Source organism: Pseudophryne corroboree, chromosome 6, assembly GCF_028390025.1.
Source record: "Pseudophryne corroboree isolate aPseCor3 chromosome 6, aPseCor3.hap2, whole genome shotgun sequence".
NCBI lineage: Eukaryota > Metazoa > Chordata > Amphibia > Anura > Myobatrachidae > Pseudophryne > Pseudophryne corroboree.
This window is the reverse complement of record NC_086449.1, coordinates 224269997-224295387: the sequence shown is the minus strand read 5'-3', so window position 1 is coordinate 224295387 and position 25391 is coordinate 224269997.

Below are 25391 nucleotides of genomic sequence, written 5' to 3'. Positions count from 1 at the left end.
GTATGTGTCTTGGTGTGAGTCCAAGAAGTTTCCTACGGTGGATTTTCAACTGGGGCAGTTTCTCCTCTTCCTACAAGCGGGTGTGGATGTGGGCCTGCGTTTGGGCTCCATTAATGTCCAGATTTTGGCCTTGTCCATTTTTTTTCCCCAGACACAATTGGCTTCCCTCCCTGAGGTTTAGACTTTCTTGAAAGGGGTTCTGCACATCCAACTTCCCTTAATGTGGTGTTGCAGTGCCTGCAATCAGATTGGTTTGAGCCTTTACAGGAGGTTGAGGTCAAGTTTCTTACTTGGAAGGCGGTCACACAATTGGCATTAGCATCTGCTAGACGTGTGTCAGAACTGGGGGCATTGTCCTGCAAGAGCCCCTACTTAATTTTTCATGAAGATAGAGCTGAGCTCACGACGCGCCAGCAGTTTCTTCCAAAGGTTGTCGGCTTTTCATATCAACCAACCTACTATTGTGGTGCCAGTGGCTACTGACTCCTCAATTACCTCAAAGTCCTTGGATGTTGTTAGGGCTTTGAAGATTTATGTGAAGAGAACTTCTAGTAACAGAAAGTCAGACTCTCTCTTTGTCCTTTATGATCCCAACAAAATTGGGTATCCTGCTTCTAAGCAAACGTTTTCTCGCTGGATCAGGTTCACTATCCAGCATGCGTATTCTATGGCAGGATTGGCGTAACCAAAATCTGTTAAGGTCCACTCTACTCGTAAGGTGGGTTCTTCCTGGGCGGCTGCCCCGGGTGTCTCGGCATTACAGCTTTGCCGAGCGACTACTTGGTCAGGGTCAAACACGTTTGCGAAGTTCTACAGGTTTGATACTTTGACCAAACTTAAGGTCCTCAGAGGCCAATCAGTTCTGCAGGAGCCTCCACGCTCTCCCTCCCATACTGGCAGCTTTGGTACATCCCCATGGTACTAATGTGGACCCTAGCATCCTCTAGGACACAGGTTCTCAAACTCGGTCCTCAGGACCCCACACGGTGCATGTTTTGCAGGTCGCCTCACAGAATCACAATTTAAATAATGAGCTCCACATGTGGACCTTTAAAAATGTGTCAGTGAGTAATGAATACACCTGTGCACTTATTGGGTTACCTGCAAAACATGCACTGTGTGGGGTCCTGAGGACCGAGTTTGAGAACCTCTGCTCTAGGACATAAGAGAAAATAGGATTTTAATTACCTACCAGTAAATCCTTTTCTCGTAGTCCATAGACGATGCTGGGGACCCGCCCAGCGCTTCGTTTTCCTGCAGTTGTTACTTGGTTCAGTACTGCCTTGTTACTTGGTTCAGTACTGCCTTGTTACTTGGTTCAGTACTGCCTTGTTACTTGGTTCAGTACTGCCTTGTTACTTGGTTAAGTACTGCCTTGTTACTTGGTTAAGTAATGTTGTTCAGCCATTGCTGACTTAATTCATGCTGGTTAGCTTGGTTTTCTGTTGTGATGTGTGAGCTGGTGTGAATCTCACCAGTATCTGAGTAATTCCTTCTCTCTAAGTATGTCCGTCTCCTCGGGCACAGTTTCTAGACTGAGTCTGGTAGGAGGGGCATAGAGGGAGGAGCCAGCCCACACTATTAAACTCTTAAAGTGCCCATGGCTCCCAAGGGACCCATCTATACCCCATGGTACTAATGTGGACCCCAGCATCTTCTACGGACTACGAGAAAATGATTTACCGGTAGGTAATTAAAATCCTATTTTTGCATGTACCTAGGTGCCCTCCCTGGAATTGTCAATTCCAAACATTCTCCTGTACTTATGGGTGCACTCCATGGATTTCAAAGAAATATTCACTTATGCAGAGATAGTTTTTTAAAATTTCAAATGCTTTAATATTGTATCTTGGGACAAAAGACGCAATATTGAAGATGCAATATTAAAGCATCTGAAACATTGTAAGCTATTTCTGCGTATTTGCATACTTTTTTAAATCCGTGGAGTGCCGCCAATTGGGACAGGAGTATACAGTATCCATTAATGTCTCCCTAATCATAACCCCTAATACCTTAACCCAAACTGATTAACCAACCATAATACCCTAACCCCATCCCCCATAGTAAACCTAATACCCTAACTCAAACCGCTAAAATAACCCTAATAGCCTAACCCAATCAAGTAACTAACCCTGACCCCTAACCTATACCGAATACTCTAGTCTATGGGGCACACTGGATAGGCCACATGACTCTTATCTGCCATCAACTTCTATGTGAGGAAAATATTCTTTGGCGCCGCACTAACTCACATTTATCAGGCAGTTGTAGTGGAGCTTATCAGGCTCCACCTCCACACATTTTCACCTGATGGGCTGGCTATTGAAGTAGGGGGGAAGGGTGGCGCACTGAAGTATTTGCCTTGGGTGCTGAGAAACCTTGCACCAGCCCTGCCCATAAACAGGTTGGTTTAAAACGGTATCGGTGATGGCACAGAATCACTCCCTTTGTGCTGCTTTGAGATGTTGTCTGGAATAAGGTCTTTTAGAAGATGGAAATGTAATGATTGGATTTTGCTCTATGATGGGGAATAAAGCATGATTGCAATTGCTATAATGTAGTCTCCCTCAATATTACAAAAGAAAACAGAGGACACTATAATGCAGTAAGAGGCATGTTTACCCATATCGGGACTCTGTCTTGATAAGTGTCATTTCTCATTGTTGCAAATCACAACAATAAAAAGTTACATATATCTCCGGGATTTACCATAAATCACATTTTGGAAATGGGGCTTGAAAAAGACACTAATGTATCAAAACGCATTGGTGAGGACTCAGAGGATCACCTGTGGATCAACTGGACTCTACCTTGAGGCTGCTGTGTAAAAACATGTGGGGTCGCCTGATGTTCACGCCATAACTGCCTTTGCGTCTACTCTCCATTGTGTGGACCATACAATCTGATTTTTCCCTGCTTTGTATGCTTCATGGTGTGACCTCCAAGAATATGCCCTGCGTGAGAATTTGAGGATTGAAAAGAAGTGGTCTCATGTGGACAGAGCCCTCTCCCAGTTACGTTCTTGCGTCTACCCATTGTGTAGACCACAAAGTTGGATAGGAGTCACAATACCTTTCTATGGATTGTATATCTTGAATATTATCAGTATTACACTATTGTGCACTACATTATTTGTTCTTTTTGAGATATACCACTGAGGACTGCTTGTCAATGAGAGAATTGTTGCGGCCACAACAGTGAATCCATATCATCTTCCAAAGGATGTTATATTTATGTTCTTGCACCATAACTCCTGTAGGTGACTATTGGTTTATGTGTTTGTTTTGAGTGTTTTGTGACACTTTTTTCTGACATTGATCCTTGACAGCAATAGTGTGCACTTGTCATTTATAAACTTTTTTCTACTTCTCTTTATTTATATATTTTTATTTTTTACCCTTGTAACCTAACTTGTCTTTTTTGATCACCTAAATGCAATGACCCTTTGCCACAACATATTGTGGACCAACTATTATGAGCAGGTTGAGTTTACAGGGCCAAACACAACATTTTTAATAAGTAAATTGTAAAAGGTTACTTGCCGACTAGGCTGGTGCGACATGTGACAGTACACAGGGGACTGCAAGGCAAGGGTGCTGTTGTGTAGCACTTGTCAATTTTCTGTTTTAATCAATCTCACTTGCAACTTTCTCTTCTTTAATCTCCGGGATAACCTGGCTATCTTCCCCCTTACATTCCTAAGCACCTTCAGTCACACAATCCTTTATTTAAGGCACACATTTCAAAATACACTCATACTTCCTATACAGGAGCAAGTAGCTCCATGCGTAAGGTCAGGAGTTTAAATCGTTGGTATGACAGTATTTTTAAATGCGTGCTTTAAATAAAGGAGGATGTGACTGAAGGTCCTGGATATGACTGGTAAGGAATGCATGATTTGAAATAAAGGATAATGTAACTTAGTGACAAAGAGTGCTCAAATTAAGTGCATAAATGAAGGTATAAGAAGAATGGTGTCCAAATCCATATTCATAGGAGTATTATTTTCATTACATTTTATTTATAAGTTGACACAAGTGTTTTGCAGCACTGTACATATGACACACATTAAAACTATATAGGCTGCACAGTAATTAACAATACAGAAACAGAAAAACTAAAACAGAGCACTGGTAACAATTAGCACCACAGTTCTCAGTAAACAATACAGCGCTATATATATATATATATATAAAATCGAACGGTGAAGGCGGCACTTGAAGGCTTCAAACACACGTGAATGCAGTGCTTTATTTCAGGGACATTTCAGAGTCGCAGCCCCGTCGTCAGGATGATACAAGTGAAAAAAAAAAACCCAGTGAATAAATACCTTAATGTCAGGGGTACTCACTGCCACCTCCCGGCGCACTGCCTGGCTTCCAGTCACGTCTCCTCCGGTCTGCCCAGCATGCGCGTCGGTGCTAGGATAGAGTAACATGGTAACCCGCATAAATAACTGCGCCAACATAGGGGAACATTTACTAAGCAGTGATAAGAGCGGAGAAGTGAGCCAGTGGAGAAGTTGCCCCATCAACCAATCAGCAGCTCTGTATCATTTTATAGTATGCAAATTATAGATGTTACTTCAGTGCTGATTGGTTGCCATAGGCAACTTCTCCACTGGCTCACTTCTCCGCTCTTATCACTGCTTAGTAAATGTACCCCATAGTAACGCATCACAGAATACAGGTTGAACCACAGAATGGGATCGGTATGAAATACCTCCAATCAAAGTACCGACGTTCAAAATCCCGACACCAATTGACCGATGGTCAAAATCCCGACAAGGTCAAAATCCCGACATGGACAAAATACCGACATTTAAAATACCGACAAGGTCAAAATACTGACATGTAAAATGCCGACAGGTCAAAATACCAACATGCGTCTTTGTGTGTGTATGTCGACATAAGTCGACATGGACACCATATAAAGTGTACCGCGTCCCCTCGCATTTGCTCGCTGCGCTCGCCATGCTTCGGGCACGGTGCCTCGCTGCGCTCGGCACACTATTATATTCCTCCTCCATGTCCACTGGGATGGTAAAGTGTGAACAAGTCGGTTTCAATGAAAAAAATCATGAAAAACTCATGTCGGTATTTTGACCTGTCGGCATTTTATATGTCGGTATTTTGACCTTGTCGGTATTTTAAATGTCGGTATTTTGTCCATGTCGGGATTTGACCTTGTCGGGATTTTGACCATCGGTCAATTGGTGTCGGGATTTTGAACGTCGGGATTTTGATTGGAGGTAAACTGACTGCATCCCCACAGAATACAGGTTGAACCACAGAACACAGGTTGAAACACAGAATACAGGTTGAACCACAGAACACAGGTTGAAACACAGAATACAGGTTGAAACCGATGGGCATTTTGCCTCTTTTCAACCTCACTAACTATGTAACTATCAAAATACATTGTGTCAACTATTCATAATATCAATTGGTCATGTAAATATACCAATATAGTGAAATCGATTACTTAATAAAGGGCTTAAAGTGCTGTGCATATATATCAATATTAAAAAATATATAAAAAAAAGTAAACCATTGTTGCAGAATGTTTCTACCAGCGAAGGCTCTTCATGTGTGTCTCCCTCCTTCCTAATGTATCTATTTCATAACAATAGTTTTTTTATGCTGTAGTGTCAGCTTTATAGTGTGACAATCTTCCTTGAATAAATATAATGCTACAGAAAGCATTCTAGGCTTAACTATTCATTAAGCCCCTTGTGGCATACAGTACTCTTTTTGTAAATCCATCTGGATTCCAGTTTGAGTAATTTCTTGGACCTACTGTATGTCCTCTTAGGGACATGGGGGCAGATGTATTAACCTGGAGAAGGCATAAGGAAGTGATAAACCAGTGATATGTGCAAGGTGATAAAGGCACCAGACAATCAGCTCCAATATGTAAATTAACAGTTAGGATCTGATTGGCTGGTGCCTTTATCACCTTGCACATATCACTGGTTTATCACTTCCTTATGCCTTCTCCAGGTTAATACATCTGCCCCATGGTCTTTTATCTTATACCTTAATGTAGCCATACCATGTTTAGCCATCATAAAAGGACAGGCCACAGGTTGATCACTGGAACCTGATTTGATGGCTTCCCTGATGGCATACCTGTATTGTGCCATCCTTGTTTTAAACATGCACTCAGTTTCCCCACATAAGCCTGGCCAAATGGGCATGTTAGTAAATATACCACAAATTTTGAATCACAGGTTAACTGATATTGTATTGTGTAATTTTTACCTGTATCTGGGTGTTGGAATTTGTCTAAACAAAAGGGAGAAAAAAGAAGGCTCTTGTGTGGGCGCACTCATTGATTGTAGTTGAATAACTAGAATGAATAACTCTAGGTTAATTAGTCAGCAGATAAAACAAAATTTATTTGGAAATATTAAGAATATAATTGCCCCTTATCAAGGAGATGTGAATGATCCCAGATAAAAAATGTTCTGGTCCTGCCTCAGGAAATGAGATGGAGAGGGGTAGAGACACTGCAAGTCATAAACCCTTTCTCACCCGGCCAGTACAGATGATCTGTATTAATGAGATCAATTGGGTCAATTGATTTTGAATTCTGTCATAATCCTAATGAAGGAATAGCAGCTATTTTAGGCAGTAAGCAATAATAGAAACAATCAAAGGATATACCAGGGTAAAGAAAGGAAAAGATAGAAACAAATGGTGATACTGCTGTTGGAGTCACATACCACACATCTTATGCGATGATTATTGTTCTACAACACTGAGTATTCCCTGTGAGTCTCCACTTCAGGTACTAACTCAGCCCACACTGTTTCGCTTCCAAGATCGGACGAGATCGGGCATTAGCAGTGTGGTTTGATAGTAGAAAGATTTGGTCAGACTTCCAATGAGAGTGCACCTATATAGGGAGGGATGATTTGCTGGGTCTTATAGATACAGTGTGGATCTGCTTTTTGTGTTAGGCAGGAGACATCAAGTCCCACAAAGGTGGTATTGTGTCCCTGGATCACAAATGAGAGTCCACGGAAAAGAAAAGGATATATAGAGTTATGACGTAACTAGGTATACACCCTGAAAGAATTAATGATGGAGATCAATGAGGCTATAGTTATTAGGAACGGGTGATAGAAATTGCCCGTCCGTATGAATACACCTGGATAAAGAAACAGGGATCAAGAAAACTTTTTATATGTGTACACAGATACTGAGTTAAAGGACAGAAAATATATCAAAAGTAATTGTAGATACAGATAAGTGGTACTGGTATATGCAATGAAATAATCACTTGTGACAGGGGTGTCACTAGAAGCACTTAGTGTGAATTGGAGCTGTTATAATCACTAGGATATAAGGGAACAGACATCAAATTCTCACATAGCCCATGCAGCAATATGACACCAGGATCTGCAGGAGGAAAGTCAAAAGAAAATGCAGTATTCCTTTCCTATGAAATGCAGTTTACAATCCTAATGCAATGGACTAAGATGCATAAACCTAGATAAAGGCATAAATGAAGCTGCAGGGATATAGATACAATTTCTGTGACAGCTGGGCAAAAATAACCCAAAATGACAGGATGGAATGATCTGACCTGAGGCTAGGAGTAGATCAAATGCAGTTGGACAAAACAGGACCCATTGGAATGGAAAACGCGTTTCACCCCTGTGGGGCTTGTTCACTTCCTGGGTCTGTGTGTGGTAAGCAGGGAGATTTAAACCTCCTGATTAAGACTGTAATCCAATGGAAATCGAGGCTGGGTGATTGGTGTAGGGGTGAGCGCCGTAAGCCGCCGACGTCTGCGGCCAGGGGGAGTGCTGGGACGGGAAGGAAACCTGGAAGGTCCGCGGCGCCATATTGGAAAAGGGCAAAAGATAAAGATAAAGATAAAAATGAAAAGACCTAGCGCGCTATGTGAGATAGGTTTGCGAATGGATTGATGAGTAGTTAGTTTGACAAGATTTGAAATAGAGAAATGTCAGGTAAAACGGGACCTATTGTTTGCGGCTGTGCGCTCGCACTGGCTTATAGTGACCATTGTGGTTTGATGTTCTGCCCTGTTTGTAACCCAGGGCAACGTATATATAAGTAATTGGTGCGCCTGCTGACGTAATAGCTGTCGGCGGAGCTCTAAAAGGACGGAGCAATATCCGCCATTTTGGAATATAGCTATGTCCACCCACATTCCTATCCCAGCCTATCACTCATATCCACAGTCACATCCCTCCACATCCAATATCCCCTTCATACCCACACAAACCTTATCTATCACCACTACCCCAATATCTATTTAGTCCATTAACAATATCCTATTAGCCGCATAGTATGGGCATATTTGCCCCATTCCAAAATGGCGGATATTGCTCCGTCCTTTTAGAGCTCCGCCGACAGCTATTACGTCAGCAGGCGCACCAATTACTTATATATACGTTGCCCTGGGTTACAAACAGGGCAGAACATCAAACCACAATGGTCACTATAAGCCAGTGCGAGCGCACAGCCGCAAACAATAGGTCCCGTTTTACCTGACATTTCTCTATTTCAAATCTTGTCAAACTAACTACTCATCAATCCATTCGCAAACCTATCTCACATAGCGCGCTAGGTCTTTTCATTTTTATCTTTATATACTCATGGCCAATACAACTAAGGGCTAACTGCCCTTTTCCAATATGGCGCCGCGGACCTTCCAGGTTTCCTTCCCGTCCCAGCACTCCCCCTGGCCGCAGACGTCGGCGGCTTACGGCGCTCACCCCTACACCAATCACCCAGCCTCGATTTCCATTGGATTACAGTCTTAATCAGGAGGTTTAAATCTCCCTGCTTACCACACACAGACCCAGGAAGTGAACAAGCCCCACAGGGGTGAAACGCGTTTTCCATTCCAATGGGTCCTGTTTTGTCCAACTGCATTTGATCTACTCCTAGCCTCAGGTCAGATCATTCCATCCTGTCATTTTGGGTTATTTTTGCCCAGCTGTCACAGAAATTGTATCTATATCCCTGCAGCTTCATTTATGCCTTTATCTAGGTTTATGCATCTTAGTCCATTGCATTAGGATTGTAAACTGCATTTCATAGGAAAGGAATACTGCATTTTCTTTTGACTTTCCTCCTGCAGATCCTGGTGTTATATTGCTGCATGGGCTATGTGAGAATTTGATGTCTGTTCCCTTATATCCTAGTGATTATAACAGCTCCAATTCACACTAAGTGCTTCTAGTGACACCCCTGTCACAAGTGATTATTTCATTGCATATACCAGTACCACTTATCTGTATCTACAATTACTTTTGATATATTTTCTGTCCTTTAACTCAGTATCTGTGTACACATATAAAAAGTTTTCTTGATCCCTGTTTCTTTATCCAGGTGTATTCATACGGACGGGCAATTTCTATCACCCGTTCCTAATAACTATAGCCTCATTGATCTCCATCATTAATTCTTTCAGGGTGTATACCTAGTTACGTCATAACTCTATATATCCTTTTCTTTTCCGTGGACTCTCATTTGTGATCCAGGGACACAATACCACCTTTGTGGGACTTGATGTCTCCTGCCTAACACAAAAAGCAGATCCACACTGTATCTATCTATAAGACCCAGCAAATCATCCCTCCCTATATAGGTGCACTCTCATTGGAAGTCTGACCAAATCTTTCTACTATCAAACCACACTGCTAATGCCCGATCTCGTCCGATCTTGGAAGCGAAACAGTGTGGGCTGAGTTAGTACCTGAAGTGGAGACTCACAGGGAATACTCAGTGTTGTAGAACAATAATCATCGCATAAGATGTGTGGTATGTGACTCCAACAGCAGTATCACCATTTGTTTCTATCTTTTCCTTTCTTTACCCTGGTATATCCTTTGATTGTTTCTATTATTGCTTACTGCCTAAAATAGCTGCTATTCCTTCATTAGGATTATGACAGAATTCAAAATCAATTGACCCAATTGATCTCATTAATACAGATCATCTGTACTGGCCGGGTGAGAAAGGGTTTATGACTTGCAGTGTCTCTACCCCTCTCCATCTCATTTCCTGAGGCAGGACCAGAACATTTTTTATCTGGGATCATTCACATCTCCTTGATAAGGGGCAATTATATTCTTAATATTTCCAAATAAATTTTGTTTTATCTGCTGACTAATTAACCTAGAGTTATTCATTCTAGTTATTCAACTACAATCAATGAGTGCGCCCACACAAGAGCCTTCTTTTTTCTCCCTTTTGTTTATGCATATGTTTCTGGCTCTGGGCGCACCCCCAAACTGGACATTATATTAAAGATTTACTTAAAAATTGTCCAATTTTGGGTTTTCTGTAATCAAAAACTACTTTAGACCGGTGCCGGGTCGCCCTCCTTGTTGGAATTTGTCATCAGGTATAAAGCAACCATTTTTCCTTTGCAGTGCTGCAATAAAAAACAAAGCAATCCACAGTAAAGACTGGCTATGCATTTTGATTACAAGAAAACTACCAAAAATAAAACTAAATGCGTGTATGAATGAAAAGTCAGTTTTAACTTGGCATTTGGGGGGGAAGGATATGGGAGAAGAAACATGAAAAAAGGGGGCAATGGTCATCCCAGGGAGGGGAGACAAATACCTCAATCTCTGAATGATGCTGAAAGAAAGGAATGATGGAAGAAAGCGCAACTCGCTAAATGAATATATTCAGGAACTTCTATGGAGCGTTATGCAGTAGGCAGAGGAGGCGAAGATACAAATAAGGCAGAGGGGCCCATTAGATGAGGGGTAAATTTACTAAGGTGTGAGGTTTTTTTTTAGAACTGGTGATGTTGCCCATAACAACCAATTAAATTCTATTATCTTCAAGAAGCAGCTAGATAAATGTTAAGAAGAATCTGATTGGTTTCCATAGGCAACATCACCAGTTTAAAAAAAACCTCCCACTTTAGTAAATATAGGTGAGTGCAACATATTTCTAATGAGAAGTCACACCTATGGAAAAATATCTCTGGTTGGTGGCAGCATGGATTAAATAGTAGACTTGCTATCCCTCTTTTTCGGCTCTTTCTGTGACTATTGGAGATTTTATTTGTTCACTATGACAATTGTGCGTGGTATGCACTACTTCACAGGTTCTCAAACTCGATCCTCAGGACCCCACACGGTTCATGTTTTGCAGGTCACCTGTAGATTTTTTAAATGTGACAGTTGGTGATACACAGTGCAGCTGCTGGGTGACATGGAAAACGTGAACCGTTTGGGGTCCTGAGGACCGAGTTTGAGAACCATTGCACTACTTAAATGCTTGGTTTAATGCACAGCGTCTTATCACATTTGCACCTTACCCTCATTATCTAACTGTTATGTCACTTGGAGAATAAAAAAAAACTCAGAGTTATCTTAAATATGATTTACATATGCCAAACTATGAAACTACTTTGGGACTCATTTACATTTGGATGCAAGTACATTTTTGACACTACAGGTGGAGCTGATGTAACATGTGTAGAGAGATTTAGATTTGGGTGGATTGTATTCAAACTGAAATATAAATTGCAGTGTAAAAATAAAACTGTCTAACATTTGTGGGCTACATATAAAAACAGCGAGTATATTTACCCTGCACAGAAAAATGTATTTGCTCACCTTGCATGGCAACATGGTTTGTTCCAGAAACAAAGTTACTTGCTTTTTTAGCTTTATTTACAAACAAGAATCAGGCTCTATATACCAAGGTCACTAACAAATATTTCCTGACACATCAAGGGCTTTCTTAATGTTAGGAACAGTTGGCGAGAATGACATTTACACAACTTGTGTCCTGCCAGTCTTGTTGTTAGCGAAATGCAGCATTAAAAACAGCAGAATCTTGGTAAATATGGCAGAGAAATCAAGAAAAGGTCCATGAGGGAGACATTACTTAATGAACACAGTATAGTGACACACAGGTCTTTCTTTAGCTTCCCTGCATGAAATGTATCAAACCATGCAAAACGTCACTCTCCAGCAGATGCTAAAGTAGGAAACAGTAAATCACCAGCACTGCATGGTGTTAATACAGTCAGCTTGATACCTAGTCTCTGCATAACTTCAATTCCAACCTGCTCCTACAGATGTGTGCATCAAAGTAAAATGGTCTCTTATCACAAAGCCATAACCACTCTTGATAGCAGTAAATAAGAATAAGGCTTTGCGAGCCGTACCTACCTATAAATCAGTGGCACTTGATTCAAAAATCAATCTTTGTAGATTAATTTCATTTGCAAAGCGTAAACCCTTTCTGCAGAGTTCTAGATCTGCCTTGGGTGCAAAATCAACAACACTATTCAATGTATTGCTCGCTCGTTTAGCTGTGACAGAGTTAAACTAGCAGGAGCCCCAATGTCTTCATTTCATTTTGTAATTCTATTTTAAATGTGGGCAGCATAGTTTTCATAATAAGTTGCTAGAAACAAAAGATTCTACTCATTAAGAAATTTCATTTGAAAAGTTAGACTTCTCCCGGGAGGATTAGACACATCTTTTCATTTATGCTGCTAATGGAACTCGATTTTTTATATCACTAGATAGCGTTTCAATCCCACAGAGAAATAACAGAAGCCTACATTATGTGGATGGTGTTTTGAGCATCTATTAACACTTGACGGTGCAGTTTCTCACCACTTAAGCATAAGAACAAAAAGCCTGTGTTAGGTGCCGCGGTCCAGCAGAGGCGTATTGTACCGAGTTTCGCCGTTGGTCGAACGACTGTGGCTGGAATGACCCGGCCCTGCGCAGTCAGTTTCGCTTCGGTTTGTCTGAAGTTATTAAAGACAGTCTCCTTCAGTACCCCGCTCCAGAGACTTTAGACAAACTCATGGAGCTTGCTATTAAAATTGATCGTCGTCTCCGGGAGTGGAGGGCTGAAAGAGGAGCTAGTTTCAGGCCTAGTCCATGTGTATATACTTTCCCTGAGGACGTCGAGGAGCCCATGCAAATGGGTCTCTCCCGGCTGTCCCCAGAGGAAAGAACCAGAAGGCTAAATTCTGGTCTCTGCTTGTATTGTGGTGGCAAGGGACATAATGCGCGTAATTGCCCGAATAAGCAGGGAAACGCTCTGACCAAGTGAATTGTGAGGGGGTTCACTTGGGTCTGCAATTGATCTCCGCTAATGATTCCTTATTAGTTCCTGTAAAAATTTCCTTTGGTAGTCTCAGTTCGTTGGTGTCGGCCTTCGTCGACAGTGGAGCTGCGGGAAATTTCATGGATCTTGGTTGGGCTCAGGCTTTGGGAGTTCCACAGATACCTTTGGATAAACGTATCACCATGCACGGCTTGGATGGTGGTCCGCTTTCTAATGGGGTAATCACTCACCGCACACCTCCAGTACAACTGACAGTGGGGGCCCTACATTCGGAAAAAATCGAGTTTTACCTTACCCATTGTCCGGCAGTCCCCATAGTTTTGGGTCACCCCTGGCTTGCCTTTCATAATGCCACCATAGATTGGCGGTCTGGGGAGATTTCCCGATGGGGTCCCTTTTGTGTTAAGGAATGTATTTCCCGTCCAGTCCGGGTTGCGGCTGTCACCCCAGAACTTATTCCTTTGGAATATCAAGACTTTGCCGATGTTTTCTCCAAGGGTAATGCGGATATTCTGCCCCCTCATCGGTCCTATGACTGCGCCATTGACTTAGTTCCCGGTGCCTCTTTGCCTAAAGGGAGACTAAATGCCCTGTCTGGGCCGGAAACTACGGCAATGGATGAGTATGTACAGGAGAGCCTGAAGAAGGGCTTCATTAGGCCCTCGAAATCTCCATTGAGTGCAGGGTTCTTTTTTGTTGAGAAAAAAGATGGGTCGCTCAGACCATGTATTGATTATCGGGCTCTGAATAAGATTTCTGTTAAAAACACCTACCCCTTGCCACTGATTTTGGTACTATTTGATCAGCTCCGTACTGCCGTTATCTTTTCCAAAATCGATCTTAGAGGGGCTTACAATCTCATCCGAATAAAATCTGGGGATGAGTGGAAGACGGCTTTCAGCACACAGTCGGGACATTATGAATACCTTGTGATGCCGTTTGGGCTGTCTAATGCTCCTGCTGTATTTCAAGATCTCATTAACGACGTCCTTCGCGACTTTCTTGGAAAGTTCGTAGTCGTTTATTTAGACGACATTTTGATTTACTCTGAGTCCTTTGAACAACATATTACCCATGTGCGACTGGTCCTTCAGAGGTTACGGGAAAATCATTTGTACGCCAAACTGGAGAAATGTGATTTCCACATCACAGAAGTGTCCTTCCTGGGGTATATTATTTCTCCAAAGGGGTTTTTCATGGAACCAAAAAAACTCCAGGCAATCCTAAATTGGGCACAACCCACGAACTTAAAAGCAACCCAGCGCTTTTTAGGGTTTGCAAATTATTATAGGCGTTTTATTCATGCCTTCTCAGATTTGGTTGCTCCTATTGTGGCATTGACTAAAAAAGGAGCGGACCCTTCCAATTGGTCGCCTAAAGCCAAGTCTGCCTTCCTGGCCTTGAAACAGGCCTTTGTCTCAGCTCCAGTACTCAGACACCCTAACCCGGACCTCCCCTTTATTGTCGAGGTAGATGCCTCAGAGGTTGGAGTGGGGGCTATCCTTTCTCAGGAAGAAAAAGGATTAAATAGAGGCGCTCATTTCATTCTGACACTGTGAAGTCCTAGTTTTTTCAAAACCAAAGAGTCAGATAAAAATATAAAATAAATATTTATTATGGACCAATATAAAATACACTTTGTTTAGCACAAGCTCATATGTAAAATATATTGCATAAAACCCTATCCTCACTGAATTGCCACGTATGTTGAATTTAGAGCTCACATACTCCCTGGACGCGCACCGTCCGTTAGAAATGAGAGGGAGAGAGACTGATGATCGGCCACTACAGCCGCACGGAATTAACACTTCGGCTTCGTCCTGTATTGGACCACGTACCGCTTGCTCCTGTAGCCGGTAGAATAGGGCTATGCGAAGTGTCCCAGAGCGTGCGGTCGGTCAGTGAGAAAGGGGGAGGAGTCCTGACGTGTTTTGTCACGTGACCCGTGACTTTTTCAAAGATGACTCCAGTGGCAATGTGTGCTCTATTTAAGGTGCTCACAATAAAACACTCACATGTTTAATCAATACAATCAGCAGTAAACCTATTACAGGACAATTCATCAAGACACCTTTGGTTGTTTTAATTGCAATGGTTTAACCAACAGTTGAATAGAGACTTTCTCTATCCACAGATAGTGTTTCTGAATACATTTTTATAGAACACTCTATAGAACAATGGCGGAGTTAACTAATAGTTAAATAATTAGATAAAGGGTTAGGGACAAAATCACAAGTGGTGAATTAAAAATAATCTAGTCTTGTGCCCAACTGTCAACATAAATCTACAGTATAAATTCAGTGGAGCTGCACATTGAAGAAGAATATATTTATGGGGGCGGGACTTGATGACAAGGGAGGGGTCTCTCATCAGTTTCTGTAATGAGTGTTTTTCCCGGGTGTGCAAATTCTGTTTATACTTAGCTATCTTTGCTTCCCTAATACATATATCATTATTATTTACAGTTACTTGGGACAGCCATGGGAACGAGGTTCGCGCCAAGTTTCGCCAACATGTATATGGGCGCGTTTGAAGACGCGCACATATGGGGGCGGGACTTGGGCGCGGACCTCGTCTTCTATGGCCGTTACATAGATGATTTGTTTTTTTATTTTTGATGGGGATTATTCACAATTCACTCACTTCACTGCACTTCTTAACAATAATGAATTTAATTTACAGTTCACATGCACAGTTAATAATAAGTCAATTTCTTTTCTTGATATTGCTATCTCTATCGTGGATGATACCATAGTTACTAAGACGTTTAGGAAGGAAGTAGACCATTATAACTTCCTCCACTTTGAGAGTATGCATTTCAGACCATGGATGGAGAATATTCCATTGGGACAATTGCGCCAATTATGGCGCAATTGCAGTAATCAGGAGGATTTTAATATACAAGCACTTGAACTTACAAATGCACTCAGGGCTAGAGGTTATCCTTTGGACCTGATTAATTCTGCATTGGAAAGGCGAAGATCTTCCACATTTCTTTTCCAAGTTTAATAGTGCCTCTGGCAAGATTAAAAAGGCTCTGATCAATAATTTTCCTGTGTTGTTAATGGATAAGATTCTCAAACCAGTAATTGGACAGTCTCCTTCTATTATTTTAAGAAAATCAGAGAACCTTACATAACATCTTGCCCCCAGTTTATTTGTAGACAGGAGACTGGGGCTTAATGAGATTCGGAATCTTTCGGCCTCCTGGCTAACAACCAAACCAAATGGCTGCTTCAGATGTGGTCTGGGTAACTGCATTACATGTTCTCATATCCAGAATAATTGACATACCTTTGTATCCTCTACGGGAGAGGAACATATGATTAAATCATTCATCAACTGTAACAGTGAATACATTAGCTATATGTTAGTTTGCCCTTGTGGCCTCCAATATATAGGGAGGACCACACGTAAGCTTAGAGTTCGCTTCTTAGAACACAGACGCAACATTTTGAAGGGCTTTTTGAATCCTGGAGTCTCAAAGCATTTTTTTCATTTCCATAATCGAGATCCTAAGGGTTTAGTAATCATAGGTATTGAGACAATTAGTCTCACCCAAAGAGGTGGTGATAGATTTAGCAGACTCTGTCGTAGGGAGAACTTCTGGATACACTGGTTGAGGACCCTCAATCCGGAGGGCCTCAATGAGTGTATTGAGATTGATCCATAATACAGTGTATTAAACATTGTTGCCTCTTTGCTTTTTCTTCTCTTCGTTTTCCTCTCTTATTATTTAGTATTTATATTATTTGTACTGTCGTTTCTTTCTTTCACTCTCCCTTAAAATACAGGGGGTTTGGGGTTTCCTCTTTTTTATGCCTGCCTTCATGTGGGCTCCACTAATATGGAAAAGTATAATAAACTGTAGGATAGATAGAGTATTACTCATATTTAGCGACATCTTCACCTAATACAAAGGTGGGGTGGTCAGATTAACTTTCTATGGTTCTTTTTCTAGTAAATTGGTTTATTTATAATCATTAAATTTATGATAACTTTAGGAATCTCAGTAAGGGCCTCTATGATAAACATCTAAACTATTGTGATTACTGTCTCCATGTTTTACACGCTCATTTATTAAGGTTCCAATCCGTGTTTTTTTTTTTTTTCTCTTTTATTTAAATATATTCTTCTTCAATGTGCAGCTGCACTGAATTTATACTGTAGATTTATGTTGACAGTTGGGCACAAGACTAGATTATTTTTAATTCACCACTTGTGATTTTGTCCCGAACCCTTTATCTAATTATTTAACTATTAGTTAACTCCGCCATTGTTCTATAGAGTGTTCTATAAAAATGTATTCAGAAACACTATCTGTGGATAGAGAAAGTCTCTATTCAACTGTTGGTTAAGCCATTGCAATTAAAACAACCAAAGGTGTCTTGATGAATTGTCCTCTAATAGGTTTACTGCTGATTGTATTGATTAAACATGTGAGTGTTTTATTGTGAGCACCTTAAATAGAGCACACATTGTCATCTTTGAAAAAGTCACGGGTCACGTGACGAAACGCATCAGGACTCCTCCCCCTTTCTCACTAACCGACCGCACGCTCTGGGACACTTCGCATAGCCCTATTCTACCGGCTACAGGAGCAAGCGGTACGTGGTCCAGTACAGGACGAAGCCGAAGTGTTAGTTGCGTGCGGCTGTAGTGGCCGATCATCAGTCTCTCTCCCTCTCATTTCTAACGGACGGTGCGTCTCCAGGGAGTATTGGAAGAGCTTCACCACACACTGGATCCCTGCAGTGGCTTTCATTGAATCAGCCGCACACCTATCTTTCTTCACACACTGCAGCGGGCGGTGCACGCCCAGGGAAATCTGGTTTAGAACAGCGAGATCCCGGCCTGCACGGCTAAACCCTCCAACTCTACAACCTATTTGGGCTCTTTGGACTTACCCGAGGACGCTCGGGTCTTTTTAGCCCTATTGGAGAGGTAATTTAACAATTTATTTCCATCTATATACCGGCTTCTGGAACTTTGAGGCGATTCACAATACAGCCCAAGAATATAGGCCCTCATTCCGAGTTGTTCGCTCGCAAGCTGCTTTTAGCAGATTTACTCACGCTAAGCCGCCGCCTACTGGGAGTGAATCTTAGCTTCTTAAAATTGCGAACGACGTATTCGCAATATTGCGAATACACCTCTCTTAGCAGTTTCTGAGTAGCTCCACACTTACTCGGCATCTGCGATCAGTTCAGTGCTTGTCGTTCCTGGTTTGACGTCACCAACACACCCAGCGTTCGCCCAGACACTCCTCCGTTTCTCCAGCCACTACCGCGTTTTTCCCAGAAAGGGTAGCGTTTTTTCACACACACCCATAAAACGGCCAGTTTCCACCCAGTAACACCCACTTCCTGTCAATCACACTACGATCACCAGAACGATGAAAAAGCTGTGAGTAAAATTTCTAACTGCATAGCAAATTTACTTGGCGCAGTCGCACTGCGGACATTGCGCATGCGCACTAAGCGGAAAATCGCTGCGATGCGAAAAAAATTACAGAGCGAACAACTCGGAATGACCACCATAGAGCCTATAATTGCTCTCAGTATTGCTATCTATATTCAGCAACTGTGTTTCAATTAACAACTAAACAGCTTTATACAGCAGCCTTGGCAACGGTGTTGCAATAGTTGTTTCATTTGGACTGCTTCTTACACATTACGGCAGACAGCGTCCCCCTTTTTACACATTACGGCAGACAGCGTCCCCTTCTTACACATTACGGCAGACAGCGTCCCCTTCTTACACATTACAGCAGACAGCGTCCCCTTCTTACACATTACAGCAGACAGCGTCCCCTTCTTACACATTACAGCAGACAGCGTCCCCTTCTTACACATTACAGCAGACAGCGTCCCCTTATTACACATTACGGCAGACAGTCCCCTTATTACACATTACGGCAGACAGCGTCCCCTTCTTACACATTACAGCAGACAGCGTCCCCTTATTACACATTACGGCAGACAGCGTCCCCTTATTACACATTACGGTAGACAGCGTCTCCTTTTTACACATTACGGCAGACAGTCCCCTTATTACACATTACGGCAGACAGCATCCCCTTTTTACACATTACGGCAAACAGTGTCCCCTTTTTACTAGAGATGAGCGCCTGAAATTTTTCGGGTTTTGTGTTTTGGTTTTGGTTCCGCGGCCGTGTTTTGGGTTCGACCGCGTTTTGGCAAAACCTCACCGAATTTTTTTTTTGTCGGATTCGGGTGTGTTTTGGATTCGGGTGTTTTTTTAAAAAAACACTAAAAAACAGCTTAAATCATAGAATTTGGGGGTCATTTTGATCCCATATTATTATTAACCTCAAAAACCATAATTTCCACTCATTTTCAGTCTATTCTGAATACCTCACACCTCACAATATTATTTTTAGTCCTAAAATTTGCACCAAGGTCGCTGGATGACTAAGCTAAGCGACACTAGTGGCCGACACAAACACCTGGCCCATCTAGGAGTGGCACTGCAGTGTCACGCAGGATGTCCCTTCCAAAAAACCCTCCCCAATCAGCACATGATGCAAAGAAAAAAAGAGGCGCAATGAGGTAGCTGACTGTGTGAGTAAGATTAGCGACCCTAGTGGCCGACACAAACACCGGGCCCATTTAGGAGTGGCACTGCAGTGTCACGCAGGATGTCCCTTCCAAAAAACCCTCCCCAATCAGCACATGACGCAAAGAAAAAAAGAGGCGCAATGAGGTAGCTGACTGTGAGTAAGATTAGCGACCCTAGTGGCCGACACAAACACCGGGCCCATGTAGGAGTGGCACTGCAGTGTCACGCAGGATGTCCCTTCCAAAAAACCCTCCCCAATCAGCACATGACGCAAAGAAAAAAAGAGGCGCAATGAGGTAGCTGACTGTGTGAGTAAGATTAGCGACCCTAGTGGCCGACACAAACACCGGGCCCATTTAGGAGTGGCACTGCAGTGTCACGCAGGATGTCCCTTCCAAAAAACCCTCCCCAATCAGCACATGACGCAAAGAAAAAAAGAGGCACAATGAGGTAGCTGACTGTGTGAGTAAGATTTGCGACCCTAGTGGCCGACACAAACACCGGGCCCATTTAGGAGTGGCACTGCAGTGTCACGCAGGATGTCCCTTCCAAAAAACCCTCCCCAATCAGCACATGACGCAAAGAAAAAAAGAGGCGCAATGAGGTAGCTGACTGTGTGAGTAAGATTAGCGACCCTAGTGGCCGACACAAACACCGGGCCCATTTAGGAGTGGCACTGCAGTGTCACGCAGGATGTCCCTTCCAAAAAACCCTCCCCAATCAGCACATGACGCAAAGAAAAAAAGAGGCGCAATGAGGTAGCTGACTGTGTGAGTAAGATTAGCGACCCTAGTGGCCGACACAAACACCGGGCCCATTTAGGAGTGGCACTGCAGTGTCACGCAGGATGTCCCTTCCAAAAAACCCTCCCCAATCAGCACATGACGCAAAGAAAAAAAGAGGCGCAATGAGGTAGCTGACTGTGTGAGTAAGATTAGCGACCCTAGTGGCCGACACAAACACCGGGCCCATTTAGGAGTGGCACTGCAGTGTCACGCAGGATGTCCCTTCCAAAAAACCCTCCCCAAACAGCACATGACGCAAAGAAAAATAAAAGAAAAAAGAGGTGCAAGATGGAATTGTCCTTGGGCCCTCCCACCCACCCTTATGTTGTATAAACAAAACAGGACATGCACACTTTAACCAACCCATCATTTCAGTGACAGGGTCTGCCACACGACTGTGACTGATATGACGGGTTGGTTTGGACCCCCCCCAAAAAAGAAGCAATTAATCTCTCCTTGCACAAACTGGCTCTACAGATGTCCACCTCATCATCACCCTCCGATATATCACTGTGTACATCCCCCTCCTCACAGATTATCAATTCGTCCCCACTGGAATCCACCATCTCAGCTCCCTGTGTACTTTGTGGAGGCAATTGCTGCTGGTCAATGTCTCCGCGGAGGAATTGATTATAATTCATTTTAATGAACATCATCTTCTCCACATTTTCTGGATGTAACCTCGTACGCCGATTGCTGACAAGGTGAGCGGCGGCACTAAACACTCTTTCGGAGTACACACTTGTGGGAGGGCAACTTAGGTAGAATAAAGCCAGTTTGTGCAATGGCCTCCAAATTGCCTCTTTTTCCTGCCAGTATAAGTATGGACTGTGTGACGTGCCTACTTGGATGCGGTCACTCATATAATCCTCCACCATTCTTTCAATGGTGAGAGAATCATATGCAGTGACAGTAGACGACATGTCCGTAATCGTTGTCAGGTCCTTCAGTCCGGACCAGATGTCAGCATCAGCAGTCGCTCCAGACTGCCCTGCATCACCGCCAGCGGGTGGGCTCGGAATTCTGAGCCTTTTCCTCGCACCCCCAGTTGCGGGAGAATGTGAAGGAGGAGATGTTGACAGGTCGCGTTCCGCTTGACTTGACAATTTTCTCACCAGCAGGTCTTTCAACCCCAGCAGACTTGTGTCTGCCGGAAAGAGAGATCCAAGGTAGGCTTTAAATCTAGGATCGAGCACGGTGGCCAAAATGTAGTGCTCTGATTTCAACAGATTGACCGCCCATGAATCCTTGTTAAGCGAATTAAGGGCTCCATCCACAAGTCCCACATGCCTAGCGGAATCGCTCCGTGTTAGCTCCTCCTTCAATGTCTCCAGCTTCTTCTGCAAAAGCCTGATGAGGGGAATGACCTGACTCAGGCTGGCAGTGTCTGAACTGACTTCACGTGTGGCAAGTTCAAAGGGCATCAGAACCTTGCACAACGTTGAAATCATTCTCCACTGCGCTTGAGACAGGTGCATTCCACCTCCTATATCGTGCTCAATTGTATAGGCTTGAATGGCCTTTTGCTGCTCCTCCAACCTCTGAAGCATATAGAGGGTTGAATTCCACCTCGTTACCACTTCTTGCTTCAGATGATGGCAGGGCAGGTTCAGTAGTTTTTGGTGGTGCTCCAGTCTTCTGTACGTGGTGCCTGTACGCCGAAAGTGTCCCGCAATTTTTCTGGCCACGACAGCATCTCTTGCACGCCCCTGTCGTTTTTTAAATAATTCTGCACCACCAAATTCAAGGTATGTGCAAAACATGGGACGTGCTGGAATTTGCCCATATTTAATGCACACACAATATTGCTGGCGTTGTCCGATGCCACAAATCCACAGGAGAGTCCAATTGGGGTAAGCCATTCCGCGATGATCTTCCTCAGTTGCCGTAAGAGGTTTTCAGCTGTGTGCGTATTCTGGAAACCGGTGATACAAAGCGTAGCCTGCCTAGGAAAGAGTTGGCGTTTGCGAGATGCTGCTACTGGTGCCGCCGCTGCTGTTCTTGCGGCGGGAGTCCATACATCTACCCAGTGGGCTGTCACAGTCATATAGTCCTGACCCTGCCCTGCTCCACTTGTCCACATGTCCGTGGTTAAGTGGACATTGGGTACAGCTGCATTTTTTAGGACACTGGTGACTCTTTTTCTGAGGTCTGTGTAAATTTTCGGTATCGCCTGCCTAGAGAAATGGAACCTAGATGGTATTTGGTACCGGGGACACAGTACCTCCAACAAGTCTCTAGTTGGCTCTGCAGTAATGATGGATACCGGAACCACGGTTCTCACCACCCAGGATGCCAAGGCCTCAGTTATCCGCTTTGCAGTAGGATGACTGCTGTGATATTTCATCTTCCTCGCAAAGGACTGTTGGACAGTCAATTGCTTGGTGGAAGTAGTAAAAGTGGTCTTACGACTTCCCCTCTGGGATGACCATCGACTCCCAGCAGCAACAACAGCAGCGCCAGCAGCAGTAGGCGTTACACGCAAGGATGCATCGGAGGAATCCCAGGCAGGAGAGGACTCGTCAGAATTGCCAGTGACATTGCCTGCAGGACTATTGGCATTCCTGGGGAAGGAGGAAATTGACACTGAGGGAGTTGGTGGGGTGGTTTGCGTGAGCTTGGTTACAAGAGGAAGGGATTTACTGGTCAGTGGACTGCTTCCGCTGTCACCCAAAGTTTTTGAACTTGTCACTGACTTATTATGAATGCGCTGCAGGTGACGTATAAGGGAGGATGTTCCGAGGTGGTTAACGTCCTTACCCCTACTTATTACAGCTTGACAAAGGGAACACACGGCTTGACACCTGTTGTCCGCATTTCTGTTGAAATAGTTCCACACCGAAGAGCTGATTTTTTTGGTATTTTCACCAGGCATGTCAACGGCCATATTCCTCCCACGGACAACAGGTGTCTCCCCGGGTGCCTGACTTAAACAAACCACCTCACCATCAGAATCCTCCTGGTCAATTTCCTCCCCAGCGCCAGCAACACCCATATCCTCCTCATCCTGGTGTACTTCAACACTGACATCTTCAATCTGACTATCAGGAACTGGACTGCGGGTGCTCCTTCCAGCACTTGCAGGGGGCGTGCAAATGGTGGAAGGCGCATGCTCTTCACGTCCAGTGTTGGGAAGGTCAGGCATCGCAACCGACACAATTGGACTCTCCTTGTGGATTTGGGATTTCGAAGAACGCACAGTTCTTTGCGGTGCTACTGCTTTTGCCAGCTTGAGTCTTTTCATTTTTCTAGCGAGAGGCTGAGTGCCTCCATCCTCATGTGAAGCTGAACCACTAGCCATGAACATAGGCCAGGGCCTCAGCCGTTCCTTGCCACTCCGTGTGGTAAATGGCATATTGGCAAGTTTACGCTTCTCCTCCGACAATTTTATTTTAGGTTTTGGAGTCCTTTTTTTACTGATATTTGGTGTTTTGGATTTGACATGCTCTGTACTATGACATTGGGCATCGGCCTTGGCAGACGACGTTGCTGGCATTTCATCGTCTCGGCCATGACTAGTGGCAGCAGCTTCAGCACGAGGTGGAAGTGGATCTTGATCTTTCCCTAATTTTGGAACCTCAACATTTTTGTTCTCCATATTTTAATAGGCACAACTAAAAGGCACCTCAGGTAAACAATGGAGATGGATGGATACTAGTATACAATTATGGACGGACTGCCGAGTGCCGACACAGAGGTAGCTACAGCCGTGAACTACCGTACTGTGTCTGCTGCTAATATAGACTGGTTGATAAAGAGATGTAGTAGTATGTATGTATGTATGTATGTATAAAGAAGAAAGAAAAAAAAACCACGGGTAGGTGGTATACAATTATGGACGGACTGCCGAGTGCCGAGACAGAGGTAGCCACAGCCGTGAACTACCGTACTTTACTGTGTCTGCTGCTAATATAGACTGGTTGATAAAGAGATGTCGTAGTATGTATGTATGAAGAAGAAAGAAAAAAAAACCACGGTTAGGTGGTATACAATTATGGATGGACTGCCGAGTGCCGACACAGAGGTAGCTACAGCCGTGAACTACCGTACTGTGTCTGCTGCGACTGGATGATAAATAATGATATAAAAAATATATATATATCACTACTGCAGCCGGACAGGTATATATATTATATAATGACGGACCTGCTGGACACTGTCTGTCAGCAGAATGAGTTTTTTATAGAATAAAAAAAAAAAACACCACACAAGTGAAGTCACACGACGAGTGTTTAACTTTTTCAGGCAATCACAATATAGTATACTACTAACTATACTGGTGGTCAGTGTGGTCAGGTCACTGGTCAGTCACACTGGCAGTGGCACTCCTGCAGCAAAAGTGTGCACTGTTTAATTTTAATATAATATGTACTCCTGGCTCCTGCTATAACCTATAACTGGCACTGCAGTGCTCCCCAGTCTCCCCCACAATTATAAGCTGTGTGAGCTGAGCACAGTCAGATATATAATATATACATAGATGATGCAGGCATGCAGCACACTGGGCTGAGCAGTGCACACAGATATGGTATGTGACTGAGTCACTGTGTGTACCGTTTTTTTCAGGCAGAGAACGGATATATTAAATAAAACAACTGCACTGCTGGTGGTCACTGTGGTCAGTCACTAAACTCTGCACTCTCTTCTACAGTATCAGCCTCAGGTCAATCTCTCTCTCTCTCTCTCCTAATCTAAATGGAGAGGACGCCAGCCACGTCCTCTCCCTATCAATCTCAATGCACGTGTGAAAATTAGAGATGAGCGGGTTCGGTTTCTCTGAATCCGAACCCGCCCGAACTTCATGTTTTTTTTCACGGGTCCGAGCGACTCGGATCTTCCCGCCTTGCTCGGTTAACCCGAGCGCGCCCGAACGTCATTATGACGCTGTCGGATTCTCGCGAGGCTCGGATTCTATCGCGAGACT